Below are 20,571 nucleotides of genomic sequence, written 5' to 3'. Positions count from 1 at the left end.
TCCATACGTTTGTTCTCTACATCTTTGTCTCAGCTTCTGCCCTGCAAACCAGTTCAAGTCTACCATTTTTCTAGGTTCCACATATATGCATTAATATACGATATTTGTTTTTCTCTTTCTGACTTACTTCACTCTGTATGACAGTCTCTAGATCATCCATGTCTCAACAAATGACCCAATTACGTTCCATTTTATGGCTGAGTAATATATATGTACCACATCTTCTTTATCCATTCGTCTGTCGATGGGCATTTAGGTTGCTTCCATGACCTGCCTATTGTAAATAGTGCTGCAATGAACATTGGGGTACATGTGTCTTTTTGAATAATGGTTTTCTCTGGGTATATGCCCAGTAGTGGGATTGCTGCATCATATGGTAATTCTATTTTTAGTTTTTTAAGGAACCTCCATACTGTTCTCCATAGTGGCTGTATCAATTTACATTCCCACCAAAAGTGTAAGAGGGTTCCCTTTTCTCCACACCCTCTCCAGCATTTGTTGTTTGTAGATTTTCTGATGCTGCCCATTCTAACTGGTGTGAGGTGATACCTCATTGTAGTTTTAATTTGCATTTCTCTAATAGTGATGTTGAGAAGCTTTTCATGTGCTTCTTAGCCATGTGTATGTCTTCTTCGGAGAAATGTCTATTTAGGTCTTCTGCCCATTTTTGGATTGGGTTGTTTGTTTTTTTAATATTGAGCTGCATGAGCTGTTTATATATTTTGGAGATTAATCCTTTGTCCATTGATTTGTTTGCAAATATTTTCTCCCATTCTGACGGTTGTCTTTTCGTCTTGTTTATGGTTTGCTTTGCTGGGCAAAAGCATTGAAGTTTCATTAGGTCCCATTTGTTTATTTATTTTTTTTAATTTCCATTACTCTAGGAGGTGGATCAAAAAAGATCTTGCTGTCAAAGAGTGTTCTTCCTATGTTTTCCTCTAAGAGTTTTATAGTGTGTAGTTTTACATTTAGGTCTCTAATCCATTTTGAGGTTTTTTTTGTGTATGGTGTTAGGGAGTGTTCTAATTTCATTCTTTTACATGTAGCGGTCCAGTTTTCCCAGCACCACTTATTGAAGAGACTGTCTTTTCTCCATTGTATATCCTTGTCTCCTTTGTCATAGATTAGTTTACCATAGGAACGTGGGTTTATCTCTGGGCTTTCTATCCTGTTCCATTGATCTATATTTCTGTTTTTGTGCCAGTACCATATTGTCTTGATTACTGTAGGTTTGTAGTATTGTCTGAAGTCAGGGAGTCTGTTTCTTCCAGCTCTGTTTTTTTCCCTCAAGATTGCTTTGGCTATTCAGGGTCCTTTGTGTCTCCATACAAATTTTAAGATTTTTTGTTCCAGTTCTGTAAAAAATGCCATTGGTAATTTGATAGGGATTGCATTGAATCTGTAGATTGCTTTGGGTAGGATAGTCATCTTCACAATGTTGATTCTTCCAATCCAAGAACAGGGTATATCTTTCCATCTGTTGGTATCATCTTTAATTTCTGTCATCAGTGTCTTATAGTTTTCTGCATACAGGTCTTTCCTCTCCCTAAGTAGGTTTATTCCTAGGTATTTTATTCTTTTTGTTGCAATGGTAAATGGGAGTGTTTCCTTAATTTCTCTTTCAGATTTTTCATCATTAGTATATAGGAATGCAAGAGATTTCTGTGCATTAATTTTGTATCCTGCAACTTTACCAAATTCATTGATTACCTCTAGTAGTTTTCTGGTGGCATCTTTAGGATTCTCTATGTATAGTATCATGTCGTCTGTAAACAGTGACAGTGTTACTTCTTCTTTTCCAGTTTGTATTCCTTTTATTTCTTTTTCTTCTCTGATTGCTGTGGCTAAAACTTCCAAAACTATGTTGAATAATAGTGGTGAGAGTGGACACGCTTGTCTTGTTCCTGATCTTACTGGAAATGCTTTCAGTTTTTCACCATTGAGAATGATGTTTGCTGTGGGTTTGTCATATACGGCCTTTATTATGTTGAGGTAGGTTCCCTCTATGCCCACTTTCTGGAGAGTTTTTGTCATAAATGGGTGTTGAATTTTGTCAAAAAAATTTTCTGCATCTATTGAGATGATCATATGGTTTTTCTTCTCAGTGTGTTAATATGGTGTATCACATTGATTGATTTGCGTATATTGAAGTATCCTTGCATCCCTGAGATAAATCCCACTTGGTCATTGTGTATGATCCTTTTAATGTGTTGTTGGATTCTGTTTGCTAGTAGTTTGTTGAGGATTTTTGCATCTATATTCATCAGTGATATTGGTCTGTAATTCTCCTTGTTTGTAGTATCTTTGTCCGGTTTTGGTATCAGGGTGATGGTGGCCTCATAGAGTGAGTTTGGGAGTATTCCTTCCTCGCAATGTTTTGCAAGAGTTTGAGAAGGACGGGTGTTAGCTCTTCTCTAAATGTTTCATAGAATTCACCTGTGAAGCCATCTGGTCCTGGACTTTTGTTTTTTGGAAGATTTTTAATCACAGTTTCAATTTCATTACTTGTGATTGGTCTGTTCATATTTTCTATATGGTTCAGTCTTGGAAGGTTATACCTTTCTAAGAATTTGTCCATTTCTTCCAGGTTGCCCATTTTATTGGCATAGAGTTGCTTGTAGTAGTCTCTTAGGATGCTTTGTATTTCTGCAGTGTCTGTTGTAACTTCTCCTTTTTCATTTCTAATTTTATTGATTTGAGTCCTCTCCCTCTTTTTCTTGATGAGTCTGGCTAATGGTTTATCAATTTTGTTTATCTTCTCAAAGAACCAGCTTTTAGTTTTATTGATCTTTGCTATTGTTTTGTCTCTATTTCATTTATTTCTGCTCTGATCTTTATGATTTCTTTCCTTCTGCTAACTTTGGGTTTTGTTTGTTCTTCTTTCTGTAGTTCCTTTAGGTGTAAGGTTAGATTGTTTATTTGAGATTTTTCTTGTTACTTGAGGTAGGCTTGTATAGATATAAACTTCACTTTTAGAACTGCTTTTGCTGCATCCGATAGGTTTTGGATCATCTTGTTTTCGTTGTCATTTGTGTCTAGGTATTTTTTGATTTCCGCTTTGATTTCTTCAGTGATCTCTTATTTAGTAACGTATTGTTTAACCTCCATGTGTTTGTTTTTCCCTGTACTTCATTTCTAATCTCATAGCATTGTGGTTAGAAAAGATGCTTGATATGATTTCAATTTTCTTAACTTTACTGAGACTTGATATGTGACCCAAGATGTGATCTATCCTGGAGAATGTTCCGTGTGCACTTGAGAAGAAAGTGTAATCTGCTGTTTTTGGATAGAACATCCTATAAATATCAATTAAATCTATCTTGTCTATTGTGTCATTTAAAGCTTCTGTTTCCTTATTTATTTTCATTTTGGATGATCTGTCCATTGGTGTAAGTGAGGTGTTAAAGTCCCCCACTAGTGTGTTACTGTTGATTTCCTCTTTTATGGCTGTTAGCAGTTGCCTGATGTATTGCGGTGCTCCTTTGTTGGGTGCATATGTATTTATAATTGTTGTATCTTCCTCTTGGATTGATCCCTTGATCATTATGTAGTGTCCTTCCTTGTCTCTTGTAACATGCTTTATTTTAAAGTCTATTTTATCTGATATGAGTATTGCTACTCCAGCTTTCTTTGATTTCCATTTGCATGGAATATCTTTTCCATCCCCTCACTTTCAGTCTGTATGTGTCCCTATGTCTGAAGTGGGTCTCTTGTAGACAACGTATATATGGGTCTTGTTTTTGTATCCATTCAGCAAGGCTGTGTGTTTTGGTTGGAGCATTTAATCCATTCACGTTTAAGGTAATTATCAATATGTATGTTCCTATGACCATTTTCTTAATTGTTTTAGGTTTGTTTCTGTAGGTCCTTTTCTTCTCTTGTGTTTCCCACTTAGAGAAGTTCCTGTAGCATTTGTTGTAGAGCTGGTTTGGTGGTGCTGAATTCTCTTGGCTTTTGCTTGTCTGTAAAGCTTTTGATTTCTCCATTGAATCTGAATTAGATCCTTGCCAGGTAGAGTAATCTTGGTTGTAGGTTCTTCCCTTTCATCACGTTAAGTATATCATGTCACTCCCTTGTGGCTGGTAGAGTTTCTGATGAGAAATCAGATGTTCACCTTATGGGAGTTCCCTTGTATGTTATTTGTTGTTTTTCCCTTGTTGCTTTCAGTAAGTTTTCTATGTCTTTAATTTTTGCCAATTTGATTACTATGTGTCTCAGCGTGTTTCTCCTTGGGTTTATCCTGTATGGGACTCTCTGCTCTTCCTGGACTTGGGTGGCTATTTCCTTTCCTATGTTAGGGAAGTGTTCGACTATAATCTCTTCAAATATTTTCTCGGGTCCTTTCTGTCTCTCTTCTCCTTCTGGGACCCCTATAATGCGAGTGTTGTTGCGTTTAATGTTGTCCCAGAGGTATCTTAGGCTGTCTTCATTTCTTTTCATTCTTTTTTCTTTATTCTGTTCCGCAGCAGTGAATTCCACCATTCGATCTTCCAGGTCACTTATCCATTCTTCTGCCTCAGGTATTCTGCTATTGATTCCTTCTAGTGTAGTTTGCGTTTCAGTTATTGTATTGTTCATCTCTGTTTGTTTGTTCTTTAATTCTTTTAGGTTTTTGTTAAACATTTCTTGCATCTTCTCGATCTTTGCCTCCATTTTTTTCCAAGGTCCTGGATCATCTTCACTATCATTATTCTGAATTCTTTTTGTGGAAGGTTGCCTATCTCTCCTTCATTTAGTTTTTTTTCTGGGGTTTTAACTTGTTCCTTCATCTGGTACATAGCCCTCTGCCTTTTCATCTTGTCTCTCTTTCTGTGAATGTGGTTTTTTTCCCACAGGCTGCAGGATTGTAGTTCTTCTTGCTTCCGCTGTGTGCCCTCTGGTGGATGAGGCTATCTGAGTGGCTTGTGCTAGTTTCCTGATGGGAGGGACTGGTGGTGGGTAGAGCTGGCTGTTGCTCTGGTGGGCAGAGCTCAGTAAAACTTTAACCTGCTTTTCTGCTGATGGGTGTGGCTGGGTTCCCTCCCTGTTGGTTGTTTGGCCTGAGGCAACCCAACACTGGAGCCCACCTGGACTCTTTGGTGGGGCTAATGGCGGACTCTGGGAGGGCTCACGCCAAGGAGTACTTCTGCTGCCAGTGTCCTTCTCCTCACGGTGAGCCACAGCCACCCCATGCCTCTGCAGGAGAGCCCCCAACACTAGCAGGTAGGTCTGGTTCAGTCTCCTCTGGGGTCACTGCTCCTTCCCCTGGGTCCCGATGTGCACACTACTTTGTGTGTGCCCTCCAAGAGTGGAGTCTCTGTTTCCCCCAGTCCTGTCGAAGTCCTCTAATCAAATCCCGCTAGCCTTGAAAATCTGATTCTCTAGGAATTTCTCCTCCCATTGCTGGACCCCCAGTTTGGGAAGCCTGACGTGGGGCTCAGAACCTTCACTCCATTGCGTGGACTTTTGTGGTATAGTTCTCCAGTTTGTGAGTCATCCACCCAGCAGTTATGGGATTTGATTTTATTGTGATTGCACCCCTCCTACCATCTCATTGTGGTTTCTCCTTTATCTGTGGTAGTGGCGTATCCTTTTTGGTCAGTTCCAGTGTCTTCCTGTCGATGATTGTTCAGCAATTAGTTGTGATTCTGGTGTTCTGGCAAGAGGGAGTCCTGATCCCTTACTTGAAACACCTATCTTTCCAAAGATTATGACAAGAAGAAGGTTCAAATAAATAATAACGTTTCTTCACTTTAATGATAACTTAGAAACTCCACTTCCTTTTGCACCACCCTGGTCTCGCAGCTCCCGCCCCTGCTCCTCGGACCAGGTCCCCTATTTATTTTTTTAATACATCTTATTTGGAGTATAATTGCTTTACAATGCTATGTTAGTTTCTGTTGTACAACAAACTGAATCAGCCATATGCATACATATATCCCCACATCCCCTCCCTCTTGAGTCTCCCTCCCACCCTCCCTGTCCCACCCCTCTAGGTCTTCGAAAAGCACCGAGCTGATCTCCCTGTGCTATGTGGCTGCTTCCGACTAGCTAGCTATTTTACATTTGGTAGTGTATATATGTCCATGCCACTCTCTCACTTCATCCCAGCTTACCCTTCCCCCTCCCCATGTCCTCAAGTCCATTCACTATGTCTGCATTTTTATTCCTGCCCAGCCACTAGGTTCATCAGTACCACTTTTTTTTTAGATTCCATATATATGTGTTAGCATACGATATTTGTTTTTCTCTTTCTGACTTACTTCACTCTGTATGACAGACTCTAGGTCTATCCTCCTCACTACAAATAACTCAATTTCATTTCTTTTCATGGCTGAGTAATATTCCATTGTATATATGTGCCACATCTTCTTTATCCATTCATCTGTCAGTGGACATTTAGGTTGCTTACATGTCCTGGCTATTATAAATAGTGCTGCAATGAATATTGTGGTACATATCTCTTTTTGAATTTTTTCAAAATGGTTTTCTCAGGGTATATGCCCAATAGTGGGATTGCTGGGTCATATGGTAGTTCTAATTTTAGTTTTTTAAGGAAACTCCATACTCTTGTCCATAGTGGTTGTATCAATTTACATTCCCACCAACAGTGTAGGAGGGTTCCCTTTGCACCGTACCCTTTCCAGCATTTATTGTTTCTAGATACTCTGATGGTGGCCATTCTGACTGGTGTGAGGTGATACCTCATTGTAGTTTTGATTTGCATTTCTCTAATAATTAGTGATATTGAGCATCTTTTCATGTGCCTCTTGGCTATCTGTATGTCTTCTTTGGTGAAATGTCTATTTAGGTCTTCCACCCATTTTTTAATTGAGTTGTTTGTTTTTTGATATTGATCTCCATGAGCTCTTTGTATATTTTGGAGATTAATCATTTAGATTTATAACTAGAACCAATATATACTTAAGGACAACTTGTAAATATGAAAAATAATGATTTTGACTATCCTAAATATAGAAAATACCTAATGAATATATTTAAAAGTAATTTTAATCTTCATAGCAGTGATGTGGCCCAGGGTTATTTTTAGCAAGGAGAAAATTAGACAACGAGTTGTATACAAAGAGTATTGAAGAAATTGTAGAATATCAGTTTTTCCTTTAAGATCGGTATACTTTTAATCAGCTTGTGTTAGCATAGGAGACAGAGACCCCAAAAAAAGCAAAGAATAATTATCAAAAGTATATATACCTAGTCTTCAAATTTCAACTGGATTGAGAAAAATTATATTCTTCTAATAATTTCCCAAATGGCAACTCCAGAAGTTTTTGGAAAATCCCAGTGTATTATAGGCACAATTATTTTTCAGAGTAAATTAAATCTAGAAACCTTGGCTTATTAAACCCAGACTTTTCAGATTTTGTAACCTGTTATTTTACTGATTTTTTGGAGCAGGGGAAATAGAAAGACTCTCATACCAAAATTCACCAAAATTTCTTGACCAGCTAAACTGGTATTGAAAGTAAAATCATGTATTTTTAGAAGTATTTTTTTAATCTTTAAAAAACAGTTTCAATGGAACTTCACTATTATTTAAAGAAGAAAAAATCAGTATGATTTTTGGCATTATTGGCTGGAATTTGTTGCTATAATTCCATAAAAGGACATCAGTTGATCATGCTTTTCTTCTGAGGTTGGGGAAAATTTACCTCTTCTACTTTATACTCCTGTGATAGGAGCATTTAACATTTAAATGCTCTTTTAACTGATCTGGCATATTACAGGTTACAGGGTATGAGAGGAAAATTAAGTTTACATATATACCATATATAAAGCAGATTTTCATTAATAATACATATTTATTTCAAAAGTAATAGTAATGGTAATAGTAAGTAATAATAAGGAATTGATGATCAGACAAGAGTATGATAACCATGAAGCAATCTCAAAATGATTTTTTGGTAAATAATATGGTTTGACGTATGAGAAGTGGTATGTGTTGAAACACGAAATTCTTCAAGCATTCTTTGATGATGATAGCATTCCTTAGGAATTTTTAAAAAATATTTTATGTACACCAAAAATACCAGTTTCATATTTTATCACTGTTAGAAAAAAAGGCTTTCCAGTAGTTTTCCTTTTGGTTGTAATTTTTTCCAGGGGCAGAAACTATGACAGATTATCCATTTCCACAAAAGTGAAGCTAGTCCACCATTCTGTGTTCAATCAAAGGTACAGTTCATCTATAAAGTGTTGTCATTGTGTGTTTCATGTAGAGAAAGAAACTAGTATGTCATAAATGCGCTGCAGTTATTTTCCATTTCTTGTTTCAGCAGCAATAAAAGGAGAGAGAGAGTTACACATTTATTTACTTGTCAGACTGGACAAAGTTCTTCAGAAAGAAAAATCGTATGCTACCTTAACCACTTTAGCAATTTTTGCAATCTAAAAGGAAAAAAAAAAGATTGATTTCTGTTTAGCCTGTTTTTTTTTTATTCTGTGGGTAACACTATTTTTTTTTTTCCTAGACATTTCTCTCCCTCAAAATTAAGGGGTTATTTTAGAACCATTTTACCGTGTTTCTTGAAAAACTAAAGTTCTCTAGGAGACTGTCTGTTCTGTACTTGAATATGTAAGTACTAACCATGTCTGAAGGTATTGAGATAATAGATACATTCTGTTTATGTGCTTTGTAGTGAGTTATTGTTCTTAAGCCCGTAAGATGCAGCTACAAAGAAGATGTAAATGGAGAATTCACTCAATAAGCCAGAAAGAGTGTTACCAAACTAGACCTTTGGGTCCACTTGCCCACACACAGTAAAGCCAAGCTCTTGTGAAGGAAAGTGCAGCCTTTACTGAAAGGCCAAGTAAGGACCTGAACTCTCCCATGGATTTCAGGGAAGGGTTTTTAAAGGCAAGATGAGGGAGATAGTTGCAGGGTGCCTGGTAAGCTCCTGCATAATTCTCTGATTGGTTGATGGTGAGTTAACAGGATGGCGTCAAGGAATTAACATCATCAGTCCTTAGACCCCAGCTGGTCTGGGACCTACGTGCTTATAGTCATCATGCAGTTAGCTTCTTCTGTCTAGTGGGGGTTTTAGTATATGCAAAACAACTCAAGAGTATGTGTCAGATGCTGTTATCTATGTCCTTCAGGGAGGAACTAAAGATTCTGTGACTGTAAATTGTTACCATTTCTCCTGGTCCAACTACTATTTTTTGTTACTACGTGTTCACATTCTTTCAATCATTAATTCTTGAGCCAGGCTTTTATGACTCAGTGGAGGCCTGGGGGAATAAATATTTTCTACAAACAAGAGACAGGCGGAGGACATGTGGCCGGGGTGGGGGTGGTGGGGACGTTTGTCCTGGGAAGGCCCCACAAGGTCCTGCTCAGTTATAAGAAGAGAGAGAATTCTCTTTTTAGGCATTTAGTAAGTATAACACTGTGTTCACTTTTTAAAATCTAATAATTGGCATCATTTGGAGAATAATACACTAATTCTAGAGGCAGAACAAAGAAAAGGTACATTGCCTCCCTTTTAAAATATTTACTTCTCTGATTAAGTAAAATCCAAAGAAAAACACAATGTAGATATGGGATACAATATCTTTCATAACCAGCAATGGTGATAAGACTTTCCAAAGAAGGATTCATCTAGTTCAGTGAAGCTCCATGAGCCTATGGGGAAGAGCCCTTTTCTGCAACTTGCATTTTTAGATATTTTCAACATCCTATGGAGTGTGGGTTCCTGGTGTTATCATATGTCAGGCCTTATTAATCAGACCATTTTATACAGATTGCCATCTGCAAACACATCTGTAACTGGGTCAACGTTGTTCTGATTAAATTACCATGACTATTTTTCTTTCTTTATCTTTCCTTTTTAAACATGGGATGTGAAGCCTCAGATTCGTACTAACGTAACATTTATCATCCATATGTGGCAATTTTCTTCTTTGAGGCAAAGCATGACAAATCATTTAAGTGTTCACATTAGGAGTGCTAATCCTCTATGTCAGGAGTAGTCAAACTATAATCTGTCAGCCAAATGAAGGCTGCAGTTTATTTTTCTATAACCTGTAGGCTAAGAATTGTTTTTACATTTTTACAAGGTGGTTACCCCCCAAAAAAAGAATCTGTGATGGCGACCTTATGCCATGCAAAGCGTAAAATATTTACTATTTACTATCTGGCCATTTAAGAAAAAAAAATTGGCAGATCCCTGTTATATCTGACGGCATTTATATATGCAAACATACAACATGTTCCTCTTTTGTTAAATCTCTCATTTTCAGCTCTTACATTTTTTCCTTAGGCTTGCAGCCTATTACCCTTCTCTTGTTTCATATGCCATAGGCACTAGAGAAGAGTGTGTTGTTGCTCATGTGTGTAATCAAATGAATTTAAATACAATTAACAGGGCTTCCCTGGTGGTGCAGTGGTTGAGAGTCCGCCTGCCGATGCAGGGGACACGGGTTCATGCCCCAGTCCGGGAAGATCCCACATGCCGCGGAGTGGCTGGGCCCATGAGCCATGGCTGCTGAGCCTGTGCGTCTGGAGCCTGTGCTCCACAACGGGAGAGGCCACAACAGTGAGAGGCCCGTGTACTGCAAAAAAATAATAATAATAATACAATTAACATAGGTCCTTTGTTTTTCACCCCTCTGGTGATGTAGTTAATTTAGTAATATTTGATTTATTTCATTCATTTTACCCAGAAAATATTAATAAACTATATATGTGTACAGCAAATAAGGTACAGCCCCTGACCTCACATGCTTATAGTTTGTGAAGACAGAAAATTAAATAGGCATCACAATCCCTTATCAAAATATTCAGTACTACTACATAACGTAGAGCAGGTCATAGTAGAGAGACAAAATCAAATGGTGAATACTATGGAAGGCATTTGGAGAACTTGAACTCTGCATTCTGAAGGCCTACTTGAAATTGTCCAAATGTAGGAGAAATATAGGGAGAGGAAGTTTATGTAAGGTTCCAGGGTTGTAGAGAAATGGTCCATTCTAGAGTGAAAATGATACAGTGCATGATTGGAAAGCTGGACATTTATAACCAAATTTCTAGCTTCATAGAGCCATAAACAGGGACACTGTGATTGTCCCAGTATTTTCAAGAAAAAGTAAATAATTTTCTAGTAGTTGTAGCCTATTATTGACTTAAAAAATAAAGAAAAGAGAAAGATGGTGACAAAACATATATTTTCATGACAGCAAATCATTAGACCTTTTGAGAAACCCGTTTAACTAGAAAGCAGTTGTTCCATTAGAAAATAAAGCTCACTGGCAGTGTCATTTGGAACTTATAAGCAGTGTCAGTTTTCTTCTCTTAGGGAGTAAATGGTCAGCCATGCAGGTGTTATCAGCAGTAACGAGGCACTTCAGACTAGGGGACGTAGAGACCGAAGAGTGGGGTTTCATTTTATTTTCTCCAGTACATACAATCTTATTAACTTGAATATTAAAGCTAAATAGTTGGTTTCACATTGCTTACTCTTAGCTGTGCTGTAGCCACTTGCCAAATATGACTATTAAAATTCAATTAACTTAAATTGATTTGAAAACTCAGTTTCTTAGTCATACCAGCCACACTTCAGATGCTCAACAGCTACATGTGGCTAGTGGCTACTGTATTGGGCAATGGAGATTTGGACATTTCCATCATCATAGAGTGTTATCTTGGAAAGGACTGGCAGTTGCATTAATTACAGTAAAGTCATTTCTGTTAAGTTCTCTAAATAGATGTTATTTGTCATATACCCATTCAGACAAGTTTTTCTTTTGCTATTGTACTTAAAGGGTTCAATCTTTGAATTTCAATTCTTTTTGTCTTAGCTAGATATGAATTCCTTCCAAGTTTTCTTCTTCGCATGGGATCCACAACATACAAAGCATTTGCAGCCATATTTACTTCTCAATACTTAGATTTTAAATGTTTTCGTTGAAGTTAACATAAAGAAAACATATGAAGTTAACATAAAGAAAAGCGCCTATAGCTCAGTAAATCATGTCAAAGTGAACCCATACATGGACCCTAACTAAAGTCAAGAAACAGAATATCCTTTGCTATAATTGTATTTATTGAGTAATTAATGTTTTTAAAAGAGTAGATTTTTAGGTTCTTTCTGTTTTTTTTATGTGATTAAATCTAAAGTTTCACTGAGTAAATTTTGGTTTATTCAAGAAATATTTAGACAGTTTTTTTAATTGTCAGTTTTTCTCTTATTTTCTTCCTTCATGATTCTCATAGTGTTGGCCTCCTTTGTTAATTATATTAATTCTCACTTCCTTAGCCATAGTTTAGAGATGTATATGGAGCTGAGGGGAGTGTAGACAAAGGCCAAATAATAAAATATTGAAGTTATCATATTCTACAGTTTAATTCTTTGACTGTTGGTTTTTACTAGCATTCCATATTCTGAAAATCTGAACCACACATCTAAATGATAAAACCACATACTAAGTGAGAATGGCCAGATATATTATTAATTTTTTTAGAGTAACCTTTTCTTTGAAGTATAACAGTCATGCAGAAATGTAATCCAACATTAGAGACGTTGCATGTCATTAAAAATATTCTTCCACAATTTAAAAAGCTGCAAGGTATTCCATCCCACAGATGTACCATGATTTAGCTTTCTAACTCCTGTTGCAGTTTTCTGGCTTTTTATCTAGTCATCTTACCCCTCTTTCCATAATTCTGCAAAAATGAATTTATCTGTGTTTAATATCTTTGTGCCAATTTCCAATTTTTCCTTAGAATAAAATTCCTAGAGGCGGAATTTCTGAGTCAAAAGGCGTGTGCATTTTTTGTTTGTTTGTTTGTTTGTTTTTTGCGATACGCGGGCCTCTCACTGTTGTGGCCTCTCCCGTTGCAGAGCACAGGCTCTGGACGCGCAGGCTCAGCAGCCATGGCTCACGGGCCCAGCCACTCCGCGGCATGTGGGATCTTCCCGGACCGGGGCACAAATCCGTGTCCCCTGCATCGGCAGGTGGACTCTCAACCACTGCACCACCAGGGAAACCCCCTAATAAACCATATCTAAAATAAAACTTCACTGAATCAGTTTGAGAAGTAGGCCAGTCTTCATTGTAGGTGTTTAACAGCAGTGGTAGTTTGATAATTTGAAGTGAAAATTAATTTCCACAGGTATTCATCACAGTTTTACTTATTATAGATGAAGCATTCTTAATTGAGTATTTGTAGACACTTAGGATGAGCTTTAAATTATTTGACTCCCTGAAATAGTATGCAAATCCTGAGGTTGTGTGTATATTGGGATGGTCCATACCTTGATCATATAGATTAATCTACTTAATTTCTGAATTTGTTCTTCCTTCTCTATCCCTGCCACCACTTCCCTAATTCAAGGCTTCAGCATGTCTTACACAAATTGGTTTGTTGTACTTGGGCAGGGGGACATGGCTTGTCCCACTAAAGCCATCTTTTATATAACCATTGGAGAGCTCTAGCAGCTATGGAAAATACATGGTAAAGATGAATATAAGCATTAATTTGATTATCTTGTCAATTCCCTGTAGTGGTTCACATCTGAACTATAACTGGTGAACAAGTTTTGCTGTCATCTGCTCCAGGTGGAAAAATTCATCCTTTGTCTCTCTTTGCTTTGAACTCAGTGTTTTCCAGCTCTTTGGCATGTTCTTTCTTATCCCTGTCCCCCTAGATATCTCTATTAATACTATATAATTTGGCTAAGGCATTCCCTTCTTTTCTTCAGGAATCCTTTACAGGCTGTTACTTTTCTTCATGCCTCTCTAACTCATACCTGGGACTATCCCTATCATTATAATTACCATAGCATGTGTGTGCAACTTTAGTGTGTGTGTATATCATGTTTCACTTGACATTGATCTTCTTGAAAGTAGGGCCTATGTTATTAATTTTTATATTCCTGGAGTCAGGCACAAGACCTGGGACACCAAAGGTGCTCAATAAATATATGGCAAATGAGTGAATGAATGACTGAATGAAAATGGATTTTCAGGTCTGCTCATTAATTTAAAATAATTCATTTCAACTAGAACTTGTTCTTATAATATACACATTAAAGACCTGATAATTCTAATTCTAATAATATGACTTCTGAAATTATAATACGTTTAACTTGGTGAACTTTTTATAGTAAGAACATGCAAGTCTCACAGTCATATGTGTCTGGACCCCTTTACACCAGCATTTGAAGAGATCAGAAAGGTCATCATTTCACAACTGAGGAATGGGTGGGGGGTGTTAACTTCAGTGGGTAGGTGTGAAGCAGCATGGTATTATATCACCCCAATTTACCAGTACTGTATACCAGGGTCAAAGACATTGGACCACTTTGATCCTTACATTTCCCCTCTTTAAAGTGAAATAAGGATGACCAGTTCACAGAGAACTCCTTTCATCGTTTTGGTATATTCCCTACCACACTTTCTCCAATGTAGTTTTTTGTTTGAATTAATGGGGAAGAAAAGGAAAGGAAAGTAAGAGAGAGAAAAAAAGGAGAGAATGAGTTAAAACTACAAAACTTATAAAAGTAGTAGAATCTAATATTTATTGTTATCTTTTACTGTTTGTGCTTTTTAAGTGTGGTCTTTGGTGACTACATAGTATTCCTTAACGAGAATGCACCATATGTGTTTAACAGCATCCCCATTTGGGGACAGTAGGAAAGTTTCCATTTTTAGCCACGTACGTGTAATACGGCCTTGAGGGTGGAGCGTTGCCTGTGTGTTTGGAATCACTGCCATACTGTTGGCTCTGAGGAATGGAAGGCTCTCCTGTAGATACTCCAAAACTCTGCACCTGTGTGCCTTGCCACAGCAGTGTGTCGGTCCCTCTTCACCAGCAACTCTCTGACCATCCATTACAGTTGAGATTAGCCATCTTTCAAGACAATGGAAACTGTCTCATTCCCCTTCACACACTACTTGGACCTTCTTCTTGTGCTCATGAGGCACTTTTGAGAACTTGACTCTCTCTTGATCCCTTCAAGGAGATCCAGTATGTGTGGTGGCATTTCTGACATCTGAGAGGGAAACAGCTGTATTTGAAAATATGAAGTTAGTAGATGAGCAAGATGCTCTTTGGGAAAGAAGAAGAACGAATGTTTTCTTTGAGAAGTTGAGCCGTCACTGTAACATACAGTAGACGATTCATGTCTCTGTGTAAATTGAATTGTGATTATCTTTCCCATACACTCAAAGCCTTATTTATTTTGAGTACATTATATAGATGCCGCTATCCACAGGATGCAGAGAGGATCCTATGTAATGTGTCACCCTCGACACTGCAATAGAAAGAACTCATTTGCTTACCATGTTATATATATTGGTCTGCATTTCCCCAGGCTGTGAATTACTCCCTTCCAAGGAATTTCTGCCTTGGAAGGATCATTAACTCTTTGAGGGTACCAGCAAATCAGGTAGCAGATTCACCTTTTGTGAACTAAAATTCTAAATCCAGAAAAGACGATGAGAGTTCTGAAGTCCATCTCCCTATCTTTGTAAGAGGATCATCTCAGTAAGGAATGATTAAGGTTGTGATTTTTAAGGAGGCATTCCTAGATTCAATTCCTTCCTCCATAAGGTTTAAAATTCCTCTATGCCTCAGTTTTCTCATAGGTAAATAATATCTACCATATAGTTTATTATGAGGATTAAATGATAGATAGAACTTAGATACTAATAAGAACTCAATAGGGAATTCCCTGTCAGTCCAGTGGTTAGGACTCTGTGCTTCTACTGCAAGGGCCACAGGTTCAATCCCTGGTCTGGGAACTAAGATCCCGCATGCTGTGTGGTGTGGCCAAAAAAAAAAAAAAAACCCACAGACTCAATAAAAGCTAGCTATCATATTATTAGTCTTATTATTATTGTCATTATTAATTTGATGAGCTTCAGAAAAAATTGTGCACCTTTCTTCATGCCGTTGAGACCTGACTGTCCCTTTAAAACCTGCTACTCTGAAATAATAACCAACCCCAAGTAAACCTAGTCAGTGGAGAAGAATTACGGCCATTTTCTTTCCTTTTTTTTTTTAACTTTAAAAAAAGAGCATTACAGATAACCCCAGTTATACAGATTTTTTCTTGTTTCATTCCATTTAAGCTCTTAGGAGCACAAAGTTTTAGGTCTCTAGTCTCTTAAAGTAGTAAATTGTTTAAGCAAGAAAATAGCTGCATTGATAGGATCCTGATTAGCTTATTGGCATTTGGCTTTGTGGATGCAAATGCTGAGCAAAGATTTAGGATGCAAAGATCTAGGAAAGCGGTGTTTAAGACCAGCTCTGCCTCTTAGCGTTGTGACTGTGGACTACTCAGTGCCTCTACTTTTCAGATTCTTATCCAAATTATGGGACTTGGTAATCTCTGAGATACCTAGAAGAGCTAATATCCTGTGATTGATTCAGAAAGGAATCATGCTTTAAAGAATGGGGAATGAATTCTGCTCCTAGTTCCTCAGGTAAACTATTATTATGGTATAATAAATTGTTGGGAAAATTATTCTAATTTTCCTTGCCATTGGATAGATACAGCCATTGAAGCATTTCAGGTGAGAATAGGTTGTCTGGACAGCACCACAAAACCACTGCTGGGCTGGATTAAGTTCCTGACATAACAAGCTGATATAAAAGGTTATCAGAAGTGAGTTAGCCACACAGAGAATTGGCAGGTGTAGCCACTATCAGCAAAGCTTTGTCTGTCAACAGTGTTCCTAAAGGAATCACCTTCTCAGCAATGCCACTGTCCCTGCAAAGTCATTCTCTCTGTAGCTTTGAGAAACTCACTTCTTGGTACAGCCAAACCCTTTTCTATTCAATGTGTCTGCCATCTTTTGAGAAGAGCTTCCACCATAACGTGTCATGTTCATTTCTGTGACTTCATAGTATTTGGCACTTTCTGGGTCTTGAAACAAACACAGTGTCAGCAAACTCATTTCTTCATCCAGGAGGAAAGGGCTAGGTTGTTGTTGCCCAGTTGTTGCTGGTGGACAGAGGCTCTGTTTCCAGGTTTTCAGGGTCCTGGTATACCTGTGTTTACCTTGGAAACTAAGACATGCTGGGGTTTTTTGTTTTTATTTTTGTTTTTTAATCGGGTATAGTTGCTTTACAATGTTGTGCTAGCTCCTGCGGCACAGTGAAGTGAACCCGCCACATGTATACACATATTCCCCTCCTTTTTGGATTTCCCTCCCATCCAGGTCACCAGAGAGCACCAAGTAGAGTTCCCCTTGCTATACAGCACATCCTCACTAGTTTTCTATTTCATGCTGGCTTTATCTCAGAAATCACTCTTATCCCTGCACATCTTGGTTCACCTGTGAGTGAAGACTAGAAACTTCTCTTTTTATCTGACCTCTTGTTTAAAGAAGAGTATTTTGATGTTCTGTTGACACACTGATTACGGTGGAGTAGTGTCTGACTCAGCAATTAGGGTTTAGTCAGCACTTAGGGCAAAAACCATGTATAGTAAAAAAATGCCTTTAGAAATCCGTTAAGTTTGACATAAAGTGCAGCGTAAGTAGATTTGTGTACAATTCTATGAAGTAAAATACGTATGTGAAAAATGCATATCTTCAAACTAGAACCACACTGCACACACTGCAAGCTGATTACTCTGAGAGAGGTTCCCAGGGACCGACACCCCTTGTAGGCACAGTTAATTTGTGTCTCCCTGTTCACTACCCTCCTGGTTATATTTAGTGCATGGAAGGGCAGGCAGACTCACTCAGGCTACTTAAATTCTTGTTCCTCTCCTTCTCTCTTTATCTCCCTAGATGTGTACAATTAGAATATTATAAGCTAAATACCCAAATGATGTGGCTCCTCTATAGCTAGGGTTAGCTCTATATTCATAGAGGGGAAAGATGATTTAAAAGATGTTTCAGTAATAGGCTGCTGCAGAGAATCAGTTTAAATTACTTTTTTTTTTTTTTTTGCGGTACTAGGGCCTCTCACTGTTGTGGCCTCTCCCATTGTGGAGCACAGGCTCAGTGGCCATGGCTCACAGGCCCAGCCGCTCCGCGGCATGTGGGATCTTCCCGGACCAGGGCACGAACCCGTGTCCCCTGCATCGGCAGGCAGACTCTCAACCACTGCGCCACCAGGGAAGCCCTAAATTACTTTTTGATGCATCAAAGAAGACTTATTGAGCACCTATGTTACGGACTCAGTGTTTTGTGTGCCCCCTCGAAATGCATATATTGAAACCCTAACCCCCAGTGTGATGGTTGGAGGGCCTTTGGGATGTAGTTAGGTTTAGGGTGATGCCCTCATGATGAGATTCGTGTCCTCATAAGAAGAAGAGACAGGAGAGTCAACTCCCTCCCCACAAGCACACATGGAGGAAAGGCTATGTACGCACAAGCTGGAAGGAGGCCCTCTGTAGCCAGGAATCAGCTCTCACCAGACACTGAATCTGCTGGCACTTTGATCTTGGACTTCCCAGGCTTCAGAACTGTGAGAAATAAATGTCTGTTGTTTAAGACACCTGGCCTGTGGCATTTTGTTATGGCAGGCTGAGCTGACTAAAACAACTTACTGTCCTCTTGATCTGGATTTTTTAAACCAGGGAAAGAATGCTGTTGCCTGCATGTGAATGTAAACGTGATACATAATAGAGATGACATTACAGATCACTGAAGAAAAAAATGGACTGGTAAATAACTAACCTGGAAGTACTATGTTATCCATATAGAAAAAAAAAAATCTATACCATTCAAATATAAAAAAAATCTGTTGCATTTAGGTTAAATACCTAATTATGTAAATAAAATTTAAAAAATAAAATGTAAGATGATTTCTTATAAACTTAAAATAAGAATGAGTTTCTTTAATGAAATGTAAAATTCGAACCTTGAATAAAAGAGTTGACATATTGATCCACATAAAAATATCCTGTTCAATAAAAATCACTATAAACAGCCAAGTCACAAACTGGGAGTAGATGTTTGCAACACATGTAAACAATGTAGGATCAATATTTCATAGTTATAAAGCATTTCTATAAATTAGCAGGACAGTAACTAATAGGAAAATGGACAAATGAGGATCGAAGCAGGCAATTTCTAGAAGGGACCATACTGGACTGATGGATAAAGAATTGATAAGATGTTCAACTTCACTAGAAATTGGTGAAATATATGAGAAACAAGGAGATCTAGGAAATCGGTAAAATATTTTAAATTCTTACAATACCAAATGTTGGTAAGGGTGTTTAGAAAGGGACATTTTTAGACCCTATTGTCTTTTGCATAGCTTGATAAGCCTAATTTGCAGAACAATTGTGTAGTATCTAGTAAGTAAAATTATACCCATTTTTAACCTAGCAGTTCTGTTACTAGCTGTGATTTTAGAAAAACTCCCTAGTATATGTGCAGGGAAACATATACAGACTTAATTATGGAATCATTTGCATTAAAAAATTAAATACAGTACATAATGTTTATTACAAGGTCTTTCTTTTACTTGTTTTTTCATGTATTTATTTATTCAGTTTACATGGTCTATACATAAAATCACTTTAAAACCTCTAAATTATCTCATGTCCATTAAATGGAAACAGTAATGCTAGGCCTGTTTAAATTACAAGAAAAAATCACTCTATACCAACAAAGTGTTTTAAAAAACCAAGGTCAAAGGAAGTAGTCTTGGGGGAGAGGCATTCCTGAGCTGGTGGCTAGATCCCAGGAGCTGCTGGGCGAAAGAAGGAAAAAGATGCTTTCAGACAGGAGTGGTTTGATTAGAGCCCAGTGACACAGCTAAAGGGAGTTAATCATAATTCCATGTCTCAACATAGTAAATCTCAAATGCAGTGTCAAGAGAAAAATAAAAAAAAGCAAAAAGACATGGCAAAAAGACATGCCATGGCAAAAAGATAAAAAGACTAACAGCATTTATCGGGTGTTATTCTATGTTGAGCATGTTGTAAATACAGTTTATATAAAGTTTAAAGTAACAGGGAAAATATTGCAAATATTGTTTAGGGAGAAATATTTTGTAAAAGAATAATATGGACAGTAATGATAATCACCAAAGTCATTAGAGGGAGTGCCTGGGAAAGGGCTGGTGGGGGAGGATGTGGGAGATTGAGCAGCAGTTCACAGAAAGCTTTAGCTATATCTCTATATCTGTGAAGACCTAGTCCATTAAAAACAAAAAGTTTTGAGGCAAATTTGGCAAACTGAATCTGTGGTGTGGTGAATATATGAATATACATTACTTTTTCCCCTAGGTAAGTTTTAGTCTATTTGAAATATTCTAAATGTTTAGAAATTTTAAAATTGCCATTGCAGTTATTTTTGCAGTGTGTTTAACTTAGCAGCTTTGTGAAATGTATGGCAACACAGGGTAAATTGCCCTATACTTAATATCTCCAGTGGTAACAAGGCATTATTTAGAAATTTCGCCCAGAATTCACCTCTGTAAACTCTGCAGTAATGAAGTAGTTAAGTTCAGGACTTCTATATTGATCAGCATTGCTTTGAATATAATTCAACGATTAGTGCTAGAGGAATACACACCTGTGGGAAGGCAGAATGAACTAAGAGGACTCAGATCATCTATGGATTCACTGCATATTTACATTTTTATATGTTTACAGTGGA

This window comes from Delphinus delphis, chromosome 17 (assembly GCF_949987515.2).
Source record: "Delphinus delphis chromosome 17, mDelDel1.2, whole genome shotgun sequence".
Classification (NCBI taxonomy): Eukaryota; Metazoa; Chordata; class Mammalia; order Artiodactyla; family Delphinidae; genus Delphinus; species Delphinus delphis.
Note: the sequence above shows the minus strand (reverse complement) of the source record.